General features: G+C 30.8%; 1 protein-coding gene across 6 annotated transcripts in view; it reads right to left on the reverse strand.

Moving 5' to 3' along the window:
* The window catches only part of Sap47 (Synapse-associated protein 47kD), a 210,735-nt gene that overhangs the window by 143,380 nt on the left and 41,827 nt on the right, over positions 1-25,528 (reverse strand). The window lies entirely within an intron of this gene.

Raw genomic sequence — 25,528 nt, forward strand, 5'->3', positions numbered from 1 at the left:
TGAAAAAAAAAATTCGGGTAATAAAATATTTTTTCCGATTTTGACCCATTGTAGGTCCAACTTACTATTATACACGTCGTTGCAAAAGGCTTTGAAATATCTATCATTAGATATCCATATTGTCTATATTAATGACTTAGTAATCCAGATATAGGTAAACAAAATCGGTCAAAAATCGAGGTTGTCCTGGTTTTTTACTTATATCTCAGCCATATGTAGACCGATTTTCTCGATTTTAAATAGCAAGCGAGCCGGAAGAATTCCGGAGATATTGATGTGTGAATCGTGTATGTAAGTTATTTGGGGGCTTCGCAAAGTTGATTTCAACAGACAGACAGACGGACATGGCTATATCGACTCCGCTATCTATAAGGATCCAGAATATATATACTTTATAGGGTCTGAAAATTATATTGTGGAAATTACAAACGGTATGACAAACTTATATATACCCTTCTCACGAAGGTGATGGGTATAAAAATCACGAAATGGTGTTGGCCGATCGGAGATTGAAAGTGCGAGAGATTGTGGAAGCCATATGAATCTCAGATGGCTCATTGGTTTCAATTTTTAATGATCACTTGGGTATAAGAAAGCTTTCCGCAAGATGTCTGCCGCGTTTGCTCCCTCTTTTGCGGATTTAGAACCGAGAGATTATTTCTTGTTTCCAAACCTGAAAAAAGATTTGACTCCAACGCTGAAATCATTTCACAAAAATACCTTTTTTTGATGATCTCGACAAATCATATTTTTTGGAAGGGATATTAAAATTGGAGAAACGTTTGACAAATTGTTGCTGGCTATGTTGAAAAATAAATAAATTTTTTATCCCAAAATCTGTGTTTCCTTGCATTGCAAAAAGTACAAACATGTCAAATGACCCGAAAATATATTAATTGGCTATACTCTAGATAACTTAGAGACTCCAAAGTTACGCTAGGTTACATAGGATTAGGGATGCCAAACGGGACTGGGTTTTACAAATCCCGGGATCCCAAAATTTTTCGGGACCCCGGTATTTTTCGGGACTTCGGGATTTTAGTTAAACGTTAAAAACATCAAATTCAACAATAAAAACTATTAATTTCATTAATATATTTAAGTAAAAATATAACAAATCAAAACTAATGCATTAAATTAAAATAAATGGTCCATGATTTCCCCTAGCTCCATACAATTGTCCCCCGGAGTTTATGAGCAGTCATAAATATCTTGATTATGCGACAATCCTTATAAAATTTTGCACAAAATAAGTTGTAAGTACTCTGAAATTATACTGTAGAGTACTGCGGAAATCGGGCTACATTTGACCCTAGTCCCCTTCAGAAAATAACTTGAACATAAATTTCGTAAATGTGTAAATTGTGCCTGTCAATGCAAGGGAGACGTGCTGCTCCCTGATTCAAATGAAAAAATCTGGCTGCGTTTGGATTTGAAGCGAGATTAGTATTATAAATATGCTGAAATTTAGCGAAAGGGGCAAGGTCTGGACTATAAGAAGGTTGAGGCAAAACTTCCCAACCACTTCATTCTAAATAGTTTTTAAATATTGCAACATGACCACCGCTAATTCTGGGCCTTTTTCGGTTAATGCTCGCTTCAAGCGAATCATCGGTACAGGTTCTTTGTGATGGTCTGACCAGAATTCAGCAGTGGGACCCTTTTGGTCCCACCAAATACAGAGCATTACCTTAGCGCCATGGACATTTGGCTTTGGTATCGATTCGGTTTATCGTAAATTATCCATTTCTCATCGCAAATAATAATTCGGTGCAAAAATTATAGCGTTCAAGAATCATTTAGTCTTTAAAAGGTCTCTCGGCTTCAATTCGTATGGTACCCAATTTCCCTGCTTTTGGGTGAATCCTGCTGCTCGCAAAGTTTTGAAATTGATGCTTGAGTAGCTACCAATGATTTCGCTAGTTCTTGTTGCAACAATCTTAATGGAATAGTGTCTCCAATTCTTGGTCTTCAAATTTTTTTGGCTTGTCTGGGCGATCTTTGCCTTCCGTGTCAAAATCACCACTTCCGAGCCAAACAAAAATCATCTAGAAACGTTGAAATCAATGGAAAACATTCACCATGAGCTTTGGTGAGCAATCGATGTGCTTCAGTGGCACTTTATTAAAAAGCTTCCCGCATATGACGCTTTGTTGCCACAAAATTCGACATTTTCGAAGCAGAAAAAAAATTTGGTTGTTTTTTCTGCTAAATGGGAATGAATGAGAATGAATGGCGTATGTTTTGGCGTTCAAAACATACGCCATCTGTTGTGAATCCCTAATTTTTTAGTAATACATCCAATAATTAATCACGCCTGTTTCCGATCACCACAAATTTACTTACATATTAAAGCACGACTCCCTACATACGTAGAAAAATTAATCAGCCAAAAGTCAAAAGTTACATTAGGTTAGATTATTTACAACAAAAGAATTTGTTTAGAAAACAACAACTAAAATCCAACTTAATCCAATAGTAGTCCGTCCATCTCTCAACATTGCTACCTACATCCCTTACAAATGTCATTCTCATTTACATAAAAAACTTTTTCTCAAAATTTTCACAAAACTAAATGACAAAGTAAATAAAAAATTAAAGTTAAGCAAAGAAAAGAAAAGCAAGTACATACTTCAAAATTTACTAGTCATACAAATAAATAAACTATGTTGTATAGTACAACTATTTCTAGGGTTAAGATAAAAATATATTTTAGATTTGTTTGTTTATTTTATACTTTCAGAATTTTTTTTATTTATAAAACTTCTAGTAGATGATTTTTTGAGTGAAAAAAAGCCTCTAACAAAACATACAAAAAATCATTGTTTATTTTACAATTGTTAAACATGCAAAAGTTTACGCCCCCCACCAACACTTTGCAGTAATTAGTAAAAGGGAGAAACTTTTAAGCTGAATTTAAAAACAAAAATTTTTACATAAAATATTTGTTTATGTTTTTTTTATGAACTGTGAGAAAAATTAAATAAAACAAACATTTATTTCTAGGAATTTGAAACCCTAAAAATAAATGGAAATCATGTTATTTCAATTAAAGAAATTTGTTAAGAGGGGAAGAAATACAGAAATCTAACAGAATTTGGTAAAATGTAAATTTGAGTCCCTTAACTAGAGGAGATAAATTAAATAATATTGTAATTTTACAGAGAACTAACAAATTCACAGAAAGAAACTTTTGTTTACCATTATAACAGAGTTGATAAGTTTATTATTCCAACAGACAAAATAATCGAAAGGTTATGAAACTTCGCAAAAGCGAATAATTTCTGAAACGAATATCGAGAATTTTTAAAAACATAAATGTTTACAATACTGATTAATTATCGGTAATACTAAACCAAAAATATGCAGTAGCAATTCTGTTTTATTGAAGTCCATATAATTCGAAAATACTTTCAGTTTTTTTTTTCGATAACTTCGAATTTTATTTTGTTAGTTAGACAACTAAATTACCATTAATATACAAAAGATTTCAGAGCAATATCAATTATAGATCCAAAAAAAAGATTTTCAAATAAAAATTCAAAAAATATATAACTTAAACTCGAATACTTGGCTTGGCTTGACCAGACGTTTAGAAATGCCAGATTTATTTCCAAAAAAATTTTATACTGCCCCACTGTGTAGTTTTTTTGCTTCGAAAATGTCGAATTTTGTGCCAACAAAGCGTCATATGCGGGAAGTTTTGCTTTACATTTTTAATATGAAGAAAGCGCCGCTGAAGCAAACCAATTGCTGTTTATGGTGAATGTGTTTCATCGGTTTCAAAGTGCGAGATATGGTTTGTACGGTTCAGAAAAGGTGCACAGAGAAAACAGATTCGTGATAGCAACCGAATTTGTTACCAATCGAATGATTCGGTTGCACACATAGAATTTGTCAGTTCTACCAATAGAAAGTCCAATTTCAGTTGAAGCAACCAAACTTTAGTTATCCCTTCCAAAATACTGTAGCCATAACTGTAAAATTCGGTCACTAAGATAGAACCATTCGATTGGCAACAAATTCGGTTGCTAGCACGAATCTGTTTTCTCTGTGTGAGTTTGACAAGACAGACAAAGATCGCCCAGGCCAGCCAATCAGTTTGAAGACCCAGAATTGGAGGCATTACTCCATGAAGTTGTTGTAAAACTCAACAAGAACTTGCAACATCATTAGGAGCTACTCAAGCAGCAATTTCAAAAAGTTTACTGGCAGCAGGATTCATCCAAATGTAGGGAAATTGGGTACCATACGAATTGAAGCTGAGAGACCTTGAATGAATATTTTACATGTCCGAAATGATGATTGAAAGCTACAAAAGAAAATCATTTTTGCACTGAATCATTACTACGATTAAAAAGGATCCATTATGATAACCCGAAGCGTAAGAGATCGTATTTGAAGCCCGACCAACCAACTTAATCGACACCGAAGCCAAATATCCATGAAGCTAAGGTAATGCTCTGTATTTGGTGGGAGCAAAAGGGTCCGATCTATTATGAGCTGCTGAAATCTGATCAGACCATCGAACTCAAATGATTCGTTTGAAACGATTATTGGCTGAAAAACGCCCAGAATATGCAGCCAGACATGAAACCGTAATATTCCATCATGACAACGTTTGGGCAAATGTTGCAATACCTGTTAAAAAGTATTTAGAATGAAGTGGTTGGGAAGTTCCCCTCACCCGCTTTATAGTTCAGATCGTGTCCCGTCCAATTACTATTTGTTTTGATCGATGCAGAACGCTCTCTCTGGGATACGCTCCACTTTGTAACATAGCATTAGCTTGATTAGTTCTTGTTCTAAAAAGATGAGCAGTTTTTTTGGCTCGAAATCCATAGGATGTTTCACTAAAACTAAGTGATCGGGAAAAACTATAAGTATTTCCGTAATCTATGGACTCCAACAAAACAGAATTGTTAGATGAGATCCACTCTATATATATTTTCGATCACTTTTTTTATCCCTGTGTAATTTTTCTAAGGGTAATTGTAGAGAATTTTTAAAATAACGAATTTTTAAATAGTAAACTAATCTCGATAGATATTGCTAATGATTCGTTATTGATATCGTTCTTGGATCTTCGAGAATGAACACTTTTCGAATCGCTTCCGATAGCCGTTCTCGAATGTTTGTAAGTGAAACGTTCGCATAAAGGTCGATGATGATACAATTTTCGAATCTGTAAAAAAAATACATTGCAAAAGTAATTATTATAGACAGCTATTCGATTTTATGTACCGCTACGTTTTTCATCAGCACTCTTCCGGTCTGTATATGTATAGTAAAGCCTTAAATATCATCTTACATTCACTCCTATCGGCAATAACATGTGAAATTTTGTTCCAATGAAATATCCATTTCCCTCGAAGGGAAAATTGCTATCGGGAATATCATGATGAACTTTACATTCACAATAGTTGATTTTGTTCGTAACAGCTGTTTATTGTTTACAAAATTCCATCTAAAAATTTCACAACAAGGGGAATTGTTTTCACGTGAACAAAGTTGATGAACGAAAAAAGGAAAAGGGAAAATATTTCATGTGAAATGTTGATTCGCGATAGGGGTGATTGTTTTGAGAAATAGTTTTTAAAACCTAATAAGCATTTTTACTGGAATTCATGTTGAAAGCAAGTGTAATTTAAGCCTTGAATTATAGTCAAGCAATTGAATTATACACTGGTGCATATTCCTATAAACGCCAACTACTTTTTTTAAGAAAATTGTAAAAATTAAACAAGAACATATTTAGGGGGCTAAAAATTTTTTTATTAAATTAGTTAAGACTTTTTTTACTTAATTTTTGAGATTAACAGCCATTTTTAAGGGTATTTTCCTATAAACGCACTTTAATTTATGGGCCACTGTAGCATTATTAATAATGTGTGCATGATCCTTTGTTATATACGGTCTGGCATTGATTCCACTAATTTTTTAAGCAGATCGGAATCAATTTCCTCCCAGACTTGTTTAATTCTTAGTTTCAGCTCTGTCACAGTCAGTATGCTTTCATTCTGGACATTATTTGCATAAACTTTACGGTCCATGTATCCCCACAAATTCTCCATTGGGTGTAAGTCCGGACTACAAGCCGACCAGTCCAACAGAGGAATGCTATGTTCATTATATCAAGATTTCGATTGCTTAAAAACATGGATTGCAGCATTATCTTGTTGGAATATGCAATCTTCATCCATAAATGAGAGAAGAGCATCTTCCAACAGTTCGTTATAAATCGCACTATTAATTTTTGTCGCAACAAAACATATTTTCGACATGCCAACTGCAGAAAACGCTGACCAAACTATAACACTGCCACCACCGAAATTACGTTTTGACATCCGAACATCGTTTGATCTCATATCGTGCCAATTGCATGAGTATGAGTCAGGACCGTCTAAATTAAATTTTTTTTCGTCAGAGAAAATTACTTTTTTTCCACTCATCTGTCCATTTCATAAATTTTCTTCCGATTTTCTTTATGGTGCTTTTTTAGCATTGGTTTACATTTCGGCTTTTTCCATTTTATGTTTTCATCGTTTCGTAAAATGTGTGCAACGTGTGGAAGCCACTAGAAGATTCAATTTATTCTTTATTTGCGTGGAATTCAATTTGTTGCGGGTTGCTTCATGTTTTATTAGATTAAGTTGTCTTCTTGTTAGTTTTGTATTTCCCTTTGTAGGTTTGCGAACTCCATAATTTTGACCTTTCTTTAATTTCTCTATTGGACCAAGGATGGTCGTGAAAAAATTTAATTTGAATCTTTTCTTGATCGGAAAAAAAGTTCCCTTGGGCATCTTTAAAAGTGATGAAACTTATTGATTCAAATAGAAAAAGTTGCAGTAAATTGAGATGTTACTATTAGAAACGTACCTTTGGTTTAAAAAAAAAAACAAAAATTGATAATATTTTATTTTTGGTAACTTTATTAAAAACAAATTTCACGTCTGCGTTACGAATACGAATCTTCCACTTAAAATAGCACCAAGAACATTTGATCGCATAATTAAGGCAAACAACAAGAATAAGAAAAAAAACTTGTTTACTTTCAAAAAGTACCGTTAAGTTGTCTCTCATTAAAAAGTTAAATTTTGCTTTTGGATGAGAACAACAAAGATATAACAAAAATACAGAAAAAAATTAAGTGCGTTTATAGGAATATGCACCATTGTAGTTCTATTACACTTTATTTCAATAGCATTCTCCAGTAAAAAGGAAACATAAATTCAAGCCATATGTTTTTTAGCCTGAAAATATTTAATTTTTTCAAGTTTAAAACATAATTACATTTGCATTCAAGTCAAATTCCAACAAAATGTTCAAGTGCTTGAATTTTTGGCTTTGGTGCTTATTGGGTATGCACTATTCTGGTCTGTATAGAGTAAAGCCTTAGTTATCAGATCCAATAAGCATTTTTACTGGAATTCAAGTTGAATGCAAGTATAATTCAATCCTTGAATTGAAGTTGTATTACACTTTATTTCAATAGCAATCTCCAGTAAAAAGGAAACATAAATTCAAGCCATATGTTTTTTGTTTGAAAAATATTTAATTTTTTAAATATGTTTCAAGTTTAAAACACAATTACATTTGCATTCAAGTCAAATTCCAACAAAATGTTCAAGTGCTTGATGTTTTTGGGGCTTTGGGAATTTGTTCATTATAACATTCTCCCACTTCTTTATCTATAGGTTGACTGAGACGAAATTTACTATTTCTCAAAATGTAATAATATTGAATTAAAGTACAAGGTTGGCTACCGTTACAGCAAACATACCGTTACCTAAATAAGCCAAAATACCGTTTCGGAAATAATCCAAATTAGCGTTACCGTAACCTTTTTAACGTTTCGAATAGGTAGCCATCCTTTATTTTTATTTAAAACTCCCCAACAATCTTTCTTTAACTTAAATTTATTAAACTTGTTTTCTAAAGTTTTATCATGTATACAGAAAACTGTGCTAATTAGTTGATCATAATTGTTGTGTCAAAGGTTTAAATATTTAGTTTTCTTACTCTTGTCATTTTTCTTCTTTAAATAACTTTTTCAAGTTGTTGTTTTTTTATGTTTTATTTTATTTATGTCTTAAGTTTGCTCTATTATCATAAATTTTAAGTTTTTCTTTGTGACATAAAATGAAATGTCTTGCCAGAATACATGCGCAAATATTTATTGTTCGTAGTAATAGGACAGTGGGCTTACCTATGAAAAATACTTCAAATAAACAAAAGAAACCCAGCAGTTGTATTTCTGATCACTTGGCTGACTGCAATTAATACATTACTTTGCATATCCCAGATAATCTATCATGAGGTCAGTTGTCAGTTTAGTGTCTTTAAGTAATCAAGATTGTAGTCACTTTAAACATTTTTGTTTACTTCATTTTTTGTTTACGTCATTTCATAAAGTGGTTATTTTACTTGCCCAAAGTAATCTATTAGATAGTCAATTGTCACTTGGTATGCCTTTGTAATCTGTAGTGTAGTATGTTTTTTTTTTCTCATTACATTTTACTCACTACAAAGTATATATGTTCATTGCTGGGTGTATTATAATTTTATTTTCTCAATCGATTACTTTATATATCCCAGGTAATCTATCAAGAGGTCAGTTGTCACTTTAGTGTCTCTAAGTAATCAAGAGTGTAGTCACTTTAAACTTTTTTGATTGCTTTTGAAACTGGTATAAGGAAGATTGGTGGCATTGTAGTATGCTTCTAGTAGTCGGATCATGGGTTACTTACAAGAAACCGGTTATAGAACAGTCTCTTTAAGAACAGATTATTAGCTGGTAACTTTGTTGGCTTCTGGTTGGGTTGAATACTTTGGACCAGCTATAAGACAGTCTCTTCCTAATCTATTTAGGTTAATTCCAATGAAATTTTGATCGATTCCTATCGATAGACCCACCGTACTTCAGCAAACATTTTATTTTAGTGTTATATACACAATGTAATAAAACAATACCCATAAAAACTATTTTAAGAAAAATAAAACCTCATGAATGTTTATTTTTTAGGTTACAGAGAATAAAACGTGCAAAAGTAGTGGTTCAGAAAGGAAAGTAATAAAACAGGCTAAAAACAAAACTTGTAGTAGACACCTTTAGAAGGATTAAACCTAAAGTAAATACAGTGAATGGCAATAAATATGGAAATGAGAAATATTTTACATGTTTCTTCAAGGTTTACTGTAACATTAAAAATTTATAAACAAATTCAACATGACGACACAAGCGGCAGCAGCACCTGAGTTATATGGACTGCCAAAGATACACAAAGACGGAATACCACTTCGACCGATATCTGCATCCATGAAGGTACCGTGTTACAGTCTTTCGAAGTATATTGGAACAATTTTGAGGAATATTGTGTCGCCCAAATACAATATACAAAATTCAGTAGAATTAAAACGAAAACTGGAAAGCGTCTCATTGGAAAATGACGATATTATGGTCTCTTTCGACGTGGTATCATTATTCACTAATATACCGATTCACTTGGCTATAAGGAATATACTTGACAAATGGAAAACACTTAAGGAACACACGGCAATACCAAGGCAAACATTTTTGAAAATTCTTCAGTTTTGTTTAACTGATAATAACTATCTCACTTTTGACAATAAATTTTACCATCAAACATATGGTATGCCAATGGGAAACCCCCTATCGCCAACAATTGCAAATATTGTACTTGACACACTACTGGACGATGTAATTGACGAATTAAGGGCTAATAATATAGAGATTAAGTTTATCACTAAGTATGTGGATGACTTGTTTGCGATTATAAGGAAATCGGACGAAGAGAAGATATTAAAAACAATGAACGTTTATCACAATAAGATACAATTTACAATAGAACGCGAGAAGAATATGTCAATACCGTATCTGGACATCAATATCATCAAGGATAATGGAAGAATAAGGACAAATTGGTACACGAAACCCACATCTTCAGGTAGAATGGTTAACTTCAACTCTACACAACCATTGAAAATGAAGATAAGTACAGCGACGAATTTAATAAGGAAAGTATTACAGATAAGTGATGCTGAATACAGGAAAACCAATATTAATAGAATAAGAAAAATACTTACAAAGAATAGTTACCCAACATATATGACGAACAATTTAATCAACAAAGTACTAAAATATGAAAAACAGCAGAAAAATCCAAACACTGAGGAGGAAAAAGTTTTTTACAGTGTACCATTTATTCCCAAACTAACGGAGACAAAAACAATGAAGAGAATGATCACAGAGAAAACAACAACAACAATAGCTTACAAATCAAATATGACACTGAGGCATCTATTTACAAACAACAAAACAAAAATTGACAAACTTAAGAGTGATAATGTGGTCTATGAGATAAAATGTGACGGTAATGAAAGGGAGAGATGTAACTTGGTTTACATTGGTACGACAAAGAGAATGTTGGGGACGAGAGTTAATGAACACAAAACAGATATTGAAAAAGGAAAAATAACGACGGCATTATCTCTGCACGTAAAGGAGTGCAATCATAAGATGGATTTTGACAATATTAAGATATTGGACAGAGAACAAAAAGAGAACAAACGATACACTCTTGAAAGCTTAAGAATACAACAAAAAATACACAATACAATGAACACGAAAGAGGACAAGGATAACACAAAACTGCAATATTCCGCTGCAATATTTAATTATTAAATCAGTTGAAGTTCTGTGATATTAGTATTAAGTTTGACTTATATTATATGTTTGTGTTGTAATGATTATTTATTTATTTATTAATTCTGTGTCGTGAAGTCCAGTTTTTTAAATAATAAGTTAATTGACAATGTAAACAATAGAATTTCGTAAGTTGAACTGTGATATATTAAGTTTTTCAATGATTTATAATAAAATATTTATATGTTTTTGTCGCTAGAATTCAACAATAAAAGAAAACCCCTGAAGAAGTTTGAAACAAACAAACGAAACGTTGGGTAAATAATAATAAAAATGAAAATACTTTGATTTTTATTTACACATTTGGTAACAAATGATTGACCATAAATAGCCCGTAAGATTGGAATCTTAAAAACTAAAATTGTCAACATCATTGGTCATAAATAGAAAACTAGAAAACTGTATGTAGTTTACTTTAAACTAAAGCAGCCAAACAGCGTTTCAAGGTTTAATAACTTTAAGAACTGTAATTTACTTAAAAATATTGCAGCCTTAGGGAACTGTTTTTAAAATTTGTTTATCAAAAACAGCGCACAGAGGGAAATAAATCTGTAACTTCTAAACTCTTAGTCTGATTTGAATGAAATTTGACATGCACCACCTGGGGTCCCCAAAGTAGTACAACTCGGCTATGTTAAATTTTGCATTCGATTTCAAAAACAATTGCATTACCTTAATAATAAACGTCAACTTAATATAAAACGGCCCTAACTGGGGCTTTTTTTGTAAGCCCAGATTTTCGTTTATTTCGATAAATAGTCCGCTCATATATCATATTTAGCCAAATAATCTCGACTTAAAAAAACACGAGTTAGGGCCTTTCTATATTAAGGTAACGATATATAGAATCTTCTCATCGATCATTATCAAATCAAATTTTTATTTTTATTTCCCGATTTTCTCCATTTTTGGACTTTTGTTGTACTAACAACAAATGTATATGTTTAACAAAACAAGAATTGTTTAAAAATCTTAACTGACTCCAATGTTATATGCATTTGAATTAAAATTTTTTTAAAAAGGCGATTTTTCACTAGTTTTTTGGGAAAAAAGTACTTTTTTACTTTTTAAGTTATCTAAAAAATCTCTAAGAAGATGTATTAAGAATTTATACTCTTTGAAAAGCTAACTAACTTTACATTAAATATTTTAAATGAAAACAAATTTGAAAATTGTTGATACCATGGAGACCAGGTGCATCAAAAAAACGCATATTTTTTATGTAAAATTCAACTTTAAAGCAAAAATTTTCAAATCACATAGTCGATATCAAAATTTAGTAACACATTTTGGATGGCCCAATATGTTCTTTATTATTATGTAAAGGTTTCCGAAAACCACGCCCCTGGTATGAATATTATAGCCAAAAAACTAAAAAATCACATTTTTGGGATTTTTCAACACTTTTTTTTGGGAATTGAGGGATTCCTGACTATAAATTTCGAAATTTGTTTTTATTTTTCCATTTGCAATAGAAAAATCTGTATAACTGTAAGATTTCATTAAAAAATATAATAAAAATACAAATTTAATTGCAATTTGAAATATCTGTATCTGATATAGCCGTCTGTATGTTGAAATCATCTTTCCGAAGCCTCACAAGAGTAGATAGAAAGATTTAGGTTCAAACAGAATTTGTTCATGTCCAATTTCATCAAATTATTAATTATTATAAAACAAAAACAAATGTTCAAGTCGTTGCCGATTTCGACATACTTTACAGTATAATTTCAGAGTACTTGGAACCAATTTGTGCTAAATTTTTCAGGATTGCCGCATAATCTACGTATTAATGAATGCTCAAACAGTATTCCGGGGGGACATTTGTATGGGGGCTAGGTGAAATCATGGACTGATATTGTCTATTTTCAATACCAAACGAACCTTATCAACAGAGAGTATTTGTAAAAGAGAGTCATTTGGAAAATTTCAGCCAGCTAGATCCTTTCGTTAGGGCCATATAGTATTTTCAACAGACAGACAGACGGAGGGACATAGCCACATTGTCTTAAAATCTTATGAGGATCCAGAATAAGGCTCTGCGGGTAGGGTATTTATTATATATACAATTAAAGTTTTTATATTCCTATAAAACTATTGTAACTCAGCTAATAATAACCGTTAGTAAATTAAGTGAAAACTCAAATTCAGCTAACATTAAAACAACTTTCAACACCAAAAAACAAACATAATTTGTTTATTATTTGTGTTTAATTAAAATAAACAACCAACCATCAAGGGACTAATTTAAATTAGCAATATTTTATGTACCTACTTAATTAAGCAAACGCTTTATATAATCAAATTACGAGAAAAAAAAAAGAAATACTTACACGCCATGTCATCATGTAGCGGAAATCAAAACAACATCAATTAAAGGCCATTTTGTATTTCCAAACGAATGTTGCCAGTAAGTATAACACATAACAATATGCTGCCAGAGTGTATAACAGTTAACTTGAACACACTTTTACAAGTAATAAAGTTCTGTGAAAAACAACAACAACAACAATTAATCCCTAAAGGTGTTTTGTAAAATGGCTGACAATAGAAACAAGTTGACACAATTAATTAATTGCTTTATAATGGCTACCAAAATTAAATAAAATAAGGGGCCAAACAATAGCTTTCTTGACAAAAAGGAGTGAAGCTTTTGTTAAGAAATTTTGTGTAAATAAAAAAAAAAAAAATAAAGCAAAAAATTGCCACTAACGCTAATTAAATTCAAACTAAAAACCAAGATAGACCGGAAGTGTTTGACAAATTTGGTGCTGCAAATACAATTCATGTTTATATAGATATGTATATAAAAACAAATTTACATACAATGTACGCACCCCTGTAGACCCTGGAACTTGTTAAGTGAATAATAAATATTTACTGGGAGTATTAGAAGAAAGAAGAATTACCATTAAATCACCTTTGTCGGTCATGATTCTATGTATCTAATATTATACATATTTTTATGTTCATTAATATAGAAAATTCAAAAAGTACCACTATGTATGTATATTTCCACCTCACTAAGAATAATATGTGTCTGTCTTATGTTTCCCTATTTCTTATCATAGACAATTCAAAAAATACCATTTGCAAATAGAAAAAGTACCATTTTGTTCCCAATAAAAATATTCAAAAAGTTCGATTATAATAAAACAAGTAAGAGAGCTATATTCGGGAGTGCCGAATCTTATATACCCTTCACCAAATTATACTTTGAAATAAAATTTTTAATTAAACAAAATTAAAATTTTTTTTTAAATTGTTTTTTAATTTAATTTTTAAATATTTTTTTTTAAATTTATTGAAAAAAAATTATGAAAAAATCTGGTTAAAAAATATTTTTCCAATTTTGACCCATTGTAGGTCCAACTTACTTATATACATCATTGTAATGGGCTTTGAAATATCTATCATTGGATATCTATATTGTCTATATTAATGACTTAGTAATCCAGATATAGATCAAAAATAGGTCAAAAATAGAAGTTGTTCGGGTTTTTTCCTTATATCTCAGCCATTTGTGGGCCGATTTTCTCGATTTTAAATAGCAACCGAGCTATTGATGTATCAATCATGTTTGCAAGTTATTTGGGGGCTATGGAAAGTTGATTTCAACATACAGATGTACAGACGGACATGGCTATAGACTACGCTATCTATAACGATCCAGAATATATATACTTTGTGGGGTCGCAAATGAAAAATGTAGAAATTACAAACGGAATGACAAGCTTATATATACCCTTGCCACTCAAAGCCCATTTAGTTCCCACTTCATTTATATTTATGTTTGAGCACGAATATAATAAATAAAATATCACCGTGACATCTTAGTTTTTTATTTTGGTTTTTGATTCTAGGTTCAGTATTATTGAAAAATCAATTGGTCCTTTCCAGTCTCCCTTTGTTGGTGGCATTATTTTTACTTCAATTAGAAGCATAACTGCTAATTTAATCACTTTTATATGTTAAAAAAGTACAATTAGAAACATAAAGTAAAAATTTTCACCCCTTTTACTCCTCGAATACCAGTCAAACATGACTTTTAAATGGATATATTTTGGCGAAATGTCTCAAAGATACATATCAAACTGTACAAATATGTTGTTATTGGGTGTATGACTTAAAAATGCGTAATTTTTTCAAATGTCTCATTTAGAAACATTTGTATAATATAAATTTATTCAGATTATTGGCAATTGTTAGCTACGATATTTTCCCATATTTCTGCCAAAAGATAGAATCCGAGAAAAAAGAACTGCTCATCTTTTGAGGCCAATAACGAATCAAGCCAATATCGGATACTCTGTTCTGAAGTGAAGAGTATTCCAGTGAAAGCTATGTGCATCGATCGAAACAAACGGACGGAGCTTTGTTTAGACTATAAAGTGGGTAAGGCAAAACTTCCCAATCACTTTATTCTAAATTGTTTTTAACAGTAATTGCATAATGTGGCCGAGCGATGTCATGATGGAATATTACGGTTCATGTCTGGAAGCATTTTCTGGCAGTTTTTCAGCCAATGATCGCTTTAAACGATTTAGTTGCATTCGGTACAGCTTACATATGATGGTCTGGTCAGATTTCAGCAGCTCATAATAGATAGGATCATTTTGCTCTCACCAAATACAGAAAATTATCTTAGCGCCATGGATATTTGGTTTTGGTGTCGATTCGGCTAGTTTTCCGGGATTCACATACGATTTCGGGTTATCGTAATGGATCCATTTTTCATCGCAAGTAATGATTCGATGCAAAAATTATGTTCTTTATAGTCCGAAACAATGTTTGACATTGTTTCGGACATGCAAATTTGTCGCTCAAGGTCTCTCGGCTTCAATTCATATGGTACCTAATTTTGTAGCTTTTGGATGAAACCTGCTGCTCGCAAACTTTATGAAATTGCTGCTTGAGTAGTTCCCAATTATTTAGCAAGCTCTTGTTGAGTTTGAGAACAATCTTCATGGAGTAATGCCCTCCATTCTTGTCCTTCAAACTTTTTTGGCTTGTCTTTGTCTTCCGTGTCAAAATCACAACTTCAGAAGCGAACAAATCATTTCTCGCACGTTAAAACACATTCACCATAAACTTTTGTGAGCAATCGATGCGGCACCTTTTTTTAAAATTAAAGAAGTAAAGCTAAACTTCCCGCATATGACGATTAGTTTCCTCTTTTTCTCCTCTTTTGCTACTTAAAGTTTCGAATTTCCAAGGTTGCTTCCTTATTGGAACTCTGGAAGGGAACCTATAATTCAAAGGATCTAAAGAATTAATTCTTGATTTAATTTTCAAAATTTTCATCTAATCATTACCTTAAATAATTCATTACGAATTAATTCGTAGGCTTAACTCCTTAGTATGTACTTCAAACGTATTTAAATCATTTGAACATTTTTCTGGAATTCAAATCTATTACAAACTAGTTGACCCGTCCGGCTTCGCCCGGTAGCATTTAATAATGTTAGTTCTTCTAGTTTCTACAACCCATTGCTCTTATTTATTTGCAAATAAAATATCTAAATTTGTACTGCATACTTTAGGGAGCTTTTTTATTACAGTTGACAGGAATAAAAAAAAAATCCGAGTTTTTTTTACCCGGAATTTTTTAATTTTTTTTCTTTACAAACCATCTCCTGAAAATTTCGAATCGAATAAAAAAATCAGCCAAATCGCTCCAGCCGTTCTCACGTGATGACATTACATACATTGACCATTTAATTTTTATATATGTAGCTAGGCTTTAGACAATTTTTCAATTCAATTTGTAAATAATCCAAAGCAAAACGAAAACAATTTGTACAAAAATTTAATTCTATTTGAATTAGATTCGAATTAAAACAAATTTAACCATTCATTGCTTGAATGAATTTTGTTATGAATTAATTCAACAATGAATGAATTCCATTTAAATAAAAGTCTGTAAATAAAAAAGTATTTGTGTTGTCGGGAATGGTTTTATGGAATGAATTACTGACATTTTTATACCTTTCACCATTTTTATACCTTTCACGTGAGAAGGGTATATATAAGTTTGTCATTCCGTTTGTAATTACTACATTTTGCATTTCCGACCCTATAAAGTATATATATTCTGGATCCTTATAGATAGCGGAGTCGATATAGCCATATCCGTCTGTCCGTCTGTGTGTTGAAATCAACTTTCTGAAGCCCCCAAATAATTTACATACACGAATGATACATCAATATCTCCGAAATTCTTCCGGCTCGGTTGCTATTTAAAATCGAGAAAATCGGTCCACAAATGGCTGAGATATAAGGAAAAAACCAGGACAACCTCGATTTTTGACCTATTTTTGACCCATATCTGGATTACTAAATCATTAATATAGACAATATGGATATCTAATGATAGATATTTTAAAGTCCATTGCAACGATATGTATAAAGCTATAGTAAGTTGGACATACAATGGGTCAAAATCGGGAAAAATATTTTTTAACCCGAATTTTTTTTTCATAAAATTTTTTTTTTTTCATAAATTATTTTTCCAAAAAAAATTTCGAAAAGAAAAAATTTAAAAAAACTTTTTTATAAAAAAATTTCGAAAAAAAAATTTTAATTTTGTTTACCTAAAAGTATTCAAAAAAATTATTTTCAAAAAATGAAAAAACTGGCAAAAAAATAAATTTTGTTTACTTAAAAATATTTAAAATTTTTATTTTGAAGTATAATTTGGTGAAGGGTATATAAGATACGGCACAGCCGAATATAGTTCTCTTACTTGTGAATTCTGAATTAAGATTTTAGTGAATTATACTTAAATTCAATTAATTCATGTTAAAGCGTTAATCACTTAGCTCTTTTCTACATATCGAACTAGAGATTTTGTTGGCTTAACAAAAATCAGAGGTAAACAATCTATCACGAATAGGGAACTATGGATTAAAGAAGTAACTAGTAATATCGAACATAATAAGGACGTAGAAAAATGGCAATTGCTGCCTTTAAAGCTGTAAATTTAATGCTTCCATTTTAGACAGAAGTTTTCACAAATGGTTGGCTGACTCCACTTTATATATTTTAGGGTAATTTTACAAGTATGTATGTGCTTTTAATGGAAAGATAAGTCAATTGTTTACTTTATACATCCCAGGTAATCTATTGTGAAGTAAATTGTCACTTTAGTGTCTCTAAGTAATCTAGGGTGTAGTCAGTTCAATCTTTTTGTTTGTACTGAACTTTTTTATCCACCAGAAATATTCAATAGCAGTTTAGTCTTTGTAATTTATGTAGGAGCTAGTTCTGTATGCATTGGTGACTCTAAATTATAAGTAAAATCTCTAGTTTGAGACAAACATCCAAAACTGTTGGGTTGTTTTTATATGTAAACCAACATGACTGGTTGTGGGTGCCAGAGCACCCAAGGAATACAGAGTGAGTGAAAGTTAGAAAGTGTGGTGGGTGTTTGTTTATCTTTATTTCAGTCAGCTTAAAAAACTGAGTGAGTGAGTGACTGTAAGAATTTAATTTGTGTCTTTCATTAGGGAAGATTTTGATTGACGGAAAACAAGCGAAGACGGAATAAGAAATGAAAGGAAATTTATTCACTTTGCACAAAAATAAATACGAAAATGTTTTAAATAAAAATAACAAAACTACGAGGTTTTAAAATAAATAAATATTGAATATTTTATAAAGATTTGTAACTAAAACTGTGAAGTTGTGAAAGATTAGATATTTAAATTAATACTTTCATAGCTTGTTTAAGATAATAAGAAAAATTAAGCTCAAAGATTTAAAGCAATTAAAGACAAGTTGAAAAACAGATTATCACAAAAATTGTAAATTTTAATACCAAACGAACGCTAAGTAATGCAGATGGTATATAGTAGTCATTACAAATTACGTTAATCAGTAATAACAGGTCATTACCATGGAACACTAGACTATACCTTGTTTATTTCCATAATTTTACTTTGTATGCTTAGGTTTTTTCGTGCTCTAAAACACAAAAATTCTTATTCAACAAACTATATTTCTTCATGTTTAACTTTGTTTGTTTAAAATGACCCTTAGATTACTTAAAACTACCGCAATAATTTAAATGCAATGACTAATGCTAATGTAAACCATTACATTGCCAACAAAATTGTTTGATGCCCTACAAATCACATAATGTCCTTTTATTTGTTTAAGTAATTTTGTAAACAATTTGACAACCAGCCAAATTGTTTCTTCAACCATGAAACCCAAAATATTAGTGGAATGAAATTATGAAAATAAAAACTATTTAAAATAAATAAAATCCTGTTTTAGCACAGTTACCATTACCAAATCTTTTTAGCGTTTAATGAAAAAGAAAAAGGAATTTTCAACTTATCCTACAATAAAACTCATCAGTATAATAAAGCTGCTGTTGTCTTCCAGCAACTTAAGTTATTCTCTTCTCAGCTGCTTTAAACGTCATTTTCTTTTTGTATTCTTTTTTTTTGTTTTATTAAGAATGAAATTTATCTCTTCAGAATTCTTTTTATCGTCCATCTTAAGATGCAATAACTAAATATAAATTAAATTACTGACTTATAACACCACTTCATAGTATTATTCTGCAATCTTAGGAAATTGTGTGAGAGCGAGTGGCGTATCTGGATGGTTAGTTATTTTTAAATTATTTTCATAATTTATTTTTCCTTTTCCTTCGATGCAGTCAGTATATAATGGGAATACGTGGAATAAGTTTACGACAATGCTTTTCGATGAAAAGGGTGCAAAAATCTCATGATTTGTAAAATAAGTTTTTCTATTCGTTTAATGTTTCTTTGCATTTCTTTCTCTTTAAAAGAGATTTTTGTTTTTGGTTTAAATGTGGTTAAAGCGATGAAGTTTGTGAGATACTGTTGAAATGTCATTATGAGAGTTTTGTTGATGACTTGCAGTATTTTCTTATGACATTGATAAATATATAAAAATGTAAAATTATATGGGGGGGTTTCAAATTACATTATGGAAGTCATATTGTTTGTATGTTTACTCAATACAGAGAAAATTGTTTTATTGTGATTGCAGAATTTGTTAGCAATAGTATGGTTTAATTTCTGGAATCGAATTCAGTTTTTCTTTCTATGGCTTAATGATGCTTACAAAATTCTAGGAAACCAAAAGAGTCTATTAAAGTCATTAGGGTGGGATTTCCTTGAAATTTTCGAAGAGTTCGTTCAGAAGTTAAACGACCATAATATCATAAAATCAACCCAGATCTGTTAAAAGCACATGCCAAACAAGTACCAAGTCTAAGTCCATAGACCAATAGGGAATATTCAGAAAAACTTAAAGAGGTCTTGATCATCAACATACCGAAGAAACTGAGTGCAATAACTGGAGGGGATCACACTCCTATTACGATCAATTCACATGTGAAGGTATACAGAAGAAATTAATAGAGATTATTCTGGAATTATACAGAAACGTAAACGTTACGTTAATGTAGTTCTGGACATTGTTATGAGAAGTTCAATGGTCAACAAGAGAAGCAGAAATTCGTAATAGGCGGTCGTCTGGTCGATCTAGATTAAGCCAACGACATTGAACTTCTAACTCATAGTGACTCCAATATGGTGGCGAGCCTTAAAATGATAGAAACAGAAGCTAAGAAGAAGGACATTATCTATCCAAAACATCCGACTCCGTGAATATATTTTTCTACCTGAGTGGCATCATAACATCTACAAGATATTCTGGCGATGTCTCAAATCGCATCATTATCGTCCCATAAGCATTCAGCCAATTCAGCTCGGTTTCAAAGTCACCAGATTTGTAATTCATATCTGAACTCTGTTCCTTTCTGTGGGTGTCGAACGTGAAATATGGCGCTTCGCCACCCCAATTAGAAGAATGAAATAGTACTATTAAGTCTCCCTTTGTGAATCTAATTGTAAATGTCTAATTTCATATTTCTGGGTCCATTATTATAGAAAATGCAAAAGAAAGTTACCAAATTCATTCAGAATCATGTGTGCCTAATTTTAAATTTTTAGGTTTACTATTATAAAATATTCAAAATGTACCATTGCAATAACAAATAGTACCATTGATTATCACTTTTGAATTCGTATTCACTAAACCATAACCCGTCAAGTTTGAATTTTAAATTTGTATAGCCTTTCCCTATATTATCAACTAATTTTGTTTCTAAAAAAACGAAACCGCGGTTTTGAAATTCTTCGGTTTATTGAAAACGATATGTCCATTATTATAGTAAATGCACAAAAGTACATATGAGAACAAAGAAAAAGTACCAAGAAGTATGGCCTTGAATTTTCACTCACTTGGGACCATAGACGCCTAATTTCATATTTCTATGTCCATTATTACAGAAAATTCAAAAAGTACCATTAGAATATATAAAAAGTACCAAAAAGCCCCCACTTGTGGTTTCCCACTCACTTCCATATAAGCTTAATTTCATGGTTTTAGGTTAATTGGTGAAGAAATTAGAAAAAAGTACCATTCGAATAAAGAAAAAGTACCAAAAAGTCTATCCCTAGAATTCTCACTCACTTAGGACCATATATACTTAATATCATGTTTCTAAGTTCATTGTTATAGAAAATTCAAAAAAGTACCATTAGAATAAATAAAAAGTACCAAAAAGTCTCCCCTAGAGTTCTCACTCACTTTAGAACATATTTTTATGTCCATTATTACTGAAAATTCAAAAAGTACCGCTACAATATATAAAAAGTACCAAAAATAAGGCACTTGTGGATTCCCACTCACTCCGGTGCATATAAGCTCTACTTCATGTTTCTAGGTTCAATGGTGAAGAAATTACAAAAAGGACCATTCGATTAAAGAAAAAGTACCAAAAATTCTACCCCTAAAATTCACAATCACTTAGGACCATATATGCTTAATTTCATGTTTCTCAGTCCATTGCTATATAAAATTCTAAAAGTACCATTAGATGAATAAAAAAGTACCTATAGTTCAGTTCTCACATTTTGGTACCTAAATATTTTAGCCTATGCCTAACACAAACTTCACTCAGATACAAATCAGATAACTTTAATGTCGATTACGAATATCAACCCACAAGTTCTAAGAGACTTTACCCAACTAGTGATTTTACCTATCATTTGGAGTGATGACTGGTTACATAACTAGCTACATGACTAGTTATTTCAACACATGCATGTTCTAAGGAAGGGGTCAATTTACCCTTTTCTATTGCAATGAGACTGTCTGATAGCTGGTCCAAAGTAGTCAATGCATTGGATGTACATTCTGGTTACATAGAGTCAGTTACTTTACTAGCTACCTAACAGGGTGCTAACTGAGCTCAAATAGAGTGACAATTGGCTTAACACTAGGTTAAATGGAGTGTCAGCATACTTAAGCAAAAAGAAAATGAACTGTATGGGAATTACATCAACACAATTTGTATAAAACCAGATTGTACGAATTACTCATAAAAAAAGTGCAGTACAAAGTAAACATTTACATTGATTACACTGTAGATTACTTAGAGACACTTAGGTAACCAATAGACTTCTCTCTGTACTACAAAAAGCAGATAAGTGCCAAATCGTTCAAAATTTATAAACAGGAGTCAGCCAAGTGATCAGAAATTAGTGCCAAGTAATAAGGGATATATTGTCTACTTGCTTAACTGCTGGGCATAGAGTTGGACCCACACGCAGGCAGCAGTAGAAAACAACATAGAAGTTTCCAGAACAGACAAAACCTGGGCTGCAATTTAGAACCAGAACTAATTAATTATTATATTTAATTTGACCTTTTTTATTTAACGTTTAAATACTTCGATATAAAAATATGAAGATTTTGACCTTAAGCTTAAATATAAAATTATCTAAAATATAAGAAAAAAACTATTAAAAAAATATATCTTGTCATCAACATTTTTCAAAATATATTAGAGCCAAATGTTTTAAATGATTAAATTTTCGCTTGAAATGGAGACTTTTGAAATTATTTTTTTGTATTGATTGTAATTGGGAAATAAAATTACAATATTGTTACGAAATTGCATAATCAATTTGAATTAAATGGTCGGTAACGGCTTCTTGCTATATTCATGATGTTTATAAACATTTCCATCATTAGAATCTTCTAATCATCAACAATGTTGATAACACGCTGTTATTAACATTGTTTATAAGCAGGGCAAGGATTTCTATGCAAATACATGTTTGTAGTCAGTAACTCAAAATCGCTTTTGACAATTTATCTTTCGATTTGTTGTTGCATATTTTTGCATATTTTGCTTATTTTTCTTTAAAATGCATATACATATTTAGCATATTTTTCCACTTTATTACATATTTAATTTTATTTTTGTAGCAGCAAATAGTCTAAAGATATTTTATTCAAAACTTATTCATGTAACATGTTTAGCACATGGTTTACACCGAGTAGCCTAAGAAATTAGATCTCATTTTGAAGATATAGATTTATTAATTTCGAATGGAAAAAGTGTTTTTAAAGGCACCGAGATGGCACCGATGCTTAATTTAAACAAAAGTAACCAGTACAATTACGTACACATTTCGATTCTTTTGAATTCAATTGCAAAAGTATTTAGTTAGTAGCAAAAATTTTACAAAAACTGAAAATTTTTTTGGTCATTTAGACCCAAATACAGGGTTAATCTCCAAAAAAAAAAATTTTAATGTAATTTTCATTAATATAAATCTACATATTTCTGGAAAACAATGCAGAAAATTAACGTTCACCTATTTATCTTTATATATATAATTCTTCTTTACGTGTGTTAGTAACTGAACTCCTCCTTAACGGCTGTGCCGATTTCGATGACATTTTTTGTGTGTGTTTGAGTGGGTCCCTGGATTGTTTAGATTCACAATTGACCTATATATTTATAATGGGCGTGGTACCTCCCATACGAAATAAACATTTATTATTGAATATCTGGAGTACTATTATAGTGGGAGTCTTCAAACTTTGTGTGAGCTATGACATAACAACGTTTGTAGGGACAGCTAGTTTATTATATATAGTAAAATTTAGCATATATCTGAACTTTGACCTAGATGTCTCGAAATCGTTGCTCGATTTGGCTCAAATTTTCAGCACTTAACTTTTAGGCCTAGGTCCTGAGTTCAATCCTATTGAGAATTTTTAGTGAATCGTGAATTGGCAGTTGAAACAATACCGATTAACTCCTACCAATTTGTACGAGCTTTAACAGCGGATTAAGCACGAGAGAGAGAGTATTCCAAAAAAAGTTAATGAAAAATTTATATAAAATATGCCAATGCGTGTAAAATTTTATTTACGTAATAAAGGATTTTGAAATTTTTTTTAAAAAATGCAATTCTTCCCTAAAGTTATTGTGGGGTGCAAAATTGAGTACATGCGAGTTATTTTAGTTTTGTCTGTTTTTTTATTTAGAACTGGATGTTTTTTGTTTTGAATTGTAATTAATTTTGTTACATATTAAACATAAAATAAATGACAGAAAACATTTTTGGATTTGCTTTATTAGTTTTATTTTTATTCCATAAGAAGTGCAGAAAATAGAAACATGTACTCATTTGAGCTCCCCACTGTATATATTGAAACTATGACCAGAAATTTATATTTTTCTTGTATTAATAAATATATTTCAAATAAAAAACTTGTTTTCATTGCATATTTTTGTAATTTTTAGTGCATATTTTCTCTCTTTATAGTGCATATTATAAGCACATATTTTTTTAGTGCATGAAAATCCCTGCTTTGTTTGTAAGTATTGCAGCATTAACTGTGAAGCAGCTTTAAAAGCTCTGAGTAATCATTGTAAAAGTAGATCTGTTAGATTATTCATAAGACTTCTAGAAGATGGCGCTGTGTATATAAATAGTAACAGCGAGTTGCGAGTCTGTCAGTGTATCTAATTTAACTGTTGTGTAAATAAAGCTTTGTTACATATTTTTAAACTACTGGTCGCTTTGATTTGCAAATGGATATAAACTACCATTTTTAAAAGGTAAAAACGTAGCAATATTTTATAATGACCTTTAAATAACAACAATTTCAAGTTACTATATATTTATTTTTTTACCAAATTGGAATATTTTCGTTTACGAGTGAAGTTTTTCAGTTCAACATAAAAACTTGAACTGTAAATTCCAAATAACTATTTTTAATATAGTTGTGTTATATTAAAACGCAACATTTAATATAATAATTTTACAAATTCTAATTTCTTTGAAAGTATATTTGAGGGCAAAATTCATCATTTACTAGTTTACAAATTAGTATTTTTTGTTGCTTTACAAATTGCTGGTGAGTTTACATATCTAATTGGAAAACGTTTAGTAATGCAGATAAAATAACCAGCAAATAAAAATACAAAAAATAAATTAAATTTATTTGTACTGTAACTCAGCAAACATTTTCTTTGCCAAGTAATGAAACTTGTTTACATTTTAACTTTTTTTTTATCTTTTTATAAAATTTATTTATTAAGTATTACTTCCTGAAATATGGTTTTCTATGGTCTACCGATATCTGTGAATATTAAGCTAAACTTCGATAATAAGGTAGCCATTACCAAACTACTTACAGGTAATGAAAAAAGCATGCAGCAGTCCTTTCAAAGTATGTTTATTATCAAAATGTTGCTGGGATATTTGTAAAAACGATTTTTAACACACACAAATTTATATACATATATCTATCTACATATATGTCTATATATGTAGTATAATATAAAATTTGCCAAAAACCCATTAGCATAAATTTAAACTTCTAACAACAATGATTCGATAACCTAAACCCTAACTATTATTTTTTATTAAAATAATCACACATATA

Source organism: Calliphora vicina, chromosome 1, assembly GCF_958450345.1.
Source record: "Calliphora vicina chromosome 1, idCalVici1.1, whole genome shotgun sequence".
Classification (NCBI taxonomy): Eukaryota; Metazoa; Arthropoda; class Insecta; order Diptera; family Calliphoridae; genus Calliphora; species Calliphora vicina.